Source organism: Triticum urartu, chromosome 2A (genome assembly GCF_056163025.1).
Source record: "Triticum urartu cultivar PI428250 chromosome 2A, HENAU_Tu73, whole genome shotgun sequence".
Taxonomy (NCBI): domain Eukaryota; kingdom Viridiplantae; phylum Streptophyta; class Magnoliopsida; order Poales; family Poaceae; genus Triticum; species Triticum urartu.
The window spans coordinates 675,627,110-675,629,905 of NC_141874.1; the positions used below are offsets into that span (position 1 = coordinate 675,627,110).

General features: G+C 44.7%; 1 long non-coding RNA gene across 1 annotated transcript; it reads right to left on the bottom strand.

The window, feature by feature from the left end:
• Positions 1-1,536: 1,536 nt before the first annotated feature.
• On the bottom strand, positions 1,537-2,226 carry LOC147986646 (uncharacterized). The gene is made up of 3 exons (XR_015615226.1): positions 2,044-2,226; positions 1,878-1,935; positions 1,537-1,792 (listed from the first exon to the last, which is right to left on the bottom strand). It is a non-coding gene; the product is annotated as an uncharacterized LOC147986646 (long non-coding RNA).
• Between the last annotated feature and the right edge of the window lie 570 nt (positions 2,227-2,796).

Below are 2,796 nucleotides of genomic sequence, written 5' to 3' on the forward strand. Positions count from 1 at the left end.
CCAAACAGTGCGTGCATGTGCAGTATCCCTTGTTTGTCTGTCTTGAAAGGTTACTGAGAGCAGGCCAATCATTGATGGTCACGAACAACAACGCCTTTAGGTCAAATTCTTCCCCCATGTGCTCATCCCACGCACGTACACCTGTTCCATTCCACAGTTGTAAGAGTTCTTCAACTAATGGCCTTAGGTACACATCAATGTCGTTGTCGGGTTGCTTAGGGCCTTGGATGAGCACTGGCATCATAATGAACTTCCGTTTCATGCACAACCAAGGAGGAAGGTTATACAAACATAGAGTCACAGGCCAGGTGTTATGGTTGCTGCTCTACTCCCCAAAAGGATTAATGCCATCTGCGCTTAGACCAAACCATACATTCCTTGTGTCATCTACAAACTCCTTCCCGTACTTTCTTTCGATTTTTCTCCACTGCGACCCGTCAGCGGGTACTCTCAACTTTCCGTCTTTCTTACGGTCTTCTCTGTGCCATCGCATCGCCTTGGCATACTCTTTGTTTTGGAACAAACCATTCAACCATGGTATTATAGGAGCATACCACATCACCTTGGCAGGAATCTTCTTCCTGGGGCGCTCGCCCTCGACATCACCAGGGTCATCGCGGCTGATCTTATAGCGCAATGCACCGCATACCGGGCAAGCGTTCAAATCCTCGTACTCACCGCGGTAGAGGATGCAATCATTAGGGCATGCATGTATCTTCTGCACCTCTAACCCTAGAGGGCAGACAACCTTCTTTGCTTCGTACGTACTCTCGGGCAATTCATTGTCCTTTGGAAGCATATTCTTTATCATTACCAACAACTTTCCAAATCCCTTGTCAGATACATCATTCTCTGCCTTCCATTGCAGCAATTCCAGTGTGGTGCCCAGCTTTTTCTTGTCACCTGCGCAATTCGAGTACACCAATTTTTTGTGATCCTCTAACATGCGCCGCAACTTCTTCTTCTCCAAATCACTTGCACAGTTTCTCTTTGCATCGGCAATGGCCCGACCTAGATCATCAACGGGCTCATCTGATGCCTCTTCTTCAGCTTCTTCCTGCATTGCCGGCTCAACTTCTTCCCCCATTGTTGTATCATCGTATTCATGGAACCCATGGCCAGGATAGCTGTCGTCGTCCTCTTCTTCATCATTGTCTTCCATCATAACCCCTCTTTCTCCATGCTTGGTCCAAACATTATAGTGGGGCATGAAACCGGACTCAAACAGGTGGACGTGAATGGTTCTTGACGTAGAGTAATTGTGACCATTCTTACAGCCAGCACATGGACAAGGCATAAAACCATCCGCCCGCTTGTTTGCCTCAGCCGCAAGCAGAAAAGTATGCACGCCATTAATGAACTCGGGAGAGCATCGGTCATCGTACATCCATTGTCGGCTCATCTTCAATACACAACACCGAAAACACCAAATTAATACAATACATAAAGTTCATACAACACTTAAGTGCAACAAACAAATAACTCTCTAGCTAAAGCATTTAAATGCAACAACAAATGCGATCAAGATCGCAACTAAGGTAACAATTGATCCAACAACATAATGATACCAAGCCTCACTATCAATGGCATATTTTCTAATCTTTCTAATCTTCAAGTGCATTTTCTCCATCTTGATCTTGTGATCATCGATGACATCGGCAACATGCAACTCCAATTCCATCTTCTCCCCCTCAATTCTTTTCAATTTTTCTTTCAAATACTCGTTTTCTCTTTCAACTAAATTTAACCTCTCGACAATAGGGTCGGTTGGAATTTATGGTTCACATACCTCCTAGATAAAAATATCTATGTCAACTTGATGGGCATAATTTGTCATAAACACGAAATGCAACAAATAGTTTTAAAAGAGAATATACCACATCCGAATCATAACAAGGACGAGGGCCGACGGGGACAGATATCAAAACCATGGCACTATGTATAACAAACAACGTACGGGTAAGATAATTATACGAGTAACTATATATCCAAATCACACAAACATCAATTTTTTATATAAAATTTCATGAACAAGAGGCTCACCACAAGGTGGTGCCGGCGACGGGACGGTGCGGGCGATCGACGGTGGTTACGACGGAGATTTAGAAGGCACTAAGTAAACCACACCTACATATGCAAACTAAGTGTTATTTTGACCTCAATTTGCATATAAATCAAATACTACCACATATAATTCCTCCCAAATTACTAAAACCCACAATTAATCACTATATAAACCAATGCAAGAGCTAATCTAGCAATGAGAGATGAAAGGACAAAGTTGCTAACCTTTGTGATCATTTGAATGGATGGGGGCCTGCAAATCTTGACAAATTTTGGGAAAAATTTGTGATGAACTCGAGAGGAAGAAGGGAAGAACAGAGGAGAGGGAGAGGGGAAAGGGGGAAGAACAGAGTGCGGGTGGACGAAGGGTTTATATAGGACGACCTTTTGGTACCAGTTCGTGCCATGAACCGATACTAAAGGTGCTGGAGGGGCCCCACTCTGACAACATCCTACCACCACTTTCTTTAGTACCGGTTCGTGGCATGAACCGGTGCTAAAGGTTCGCCATGAACCGGTACTAAAGAGCTCCTCCCGCCTAGCCGTTGGAACCGGCACTAATGGACACATTAGTGCCGATTCTGTTACAAACCGGGACTAATGTGTCTCACATTTGACCCTTTTTCTACTAGTGGCCGTCCATGTCGCAGCTCCCCTGACACGTGTTGCAGCTCCTCCAATCACAGTTCTTGCTCTCACCCATGGGTGCTCGTTGCAGCAAACGACCAGAAG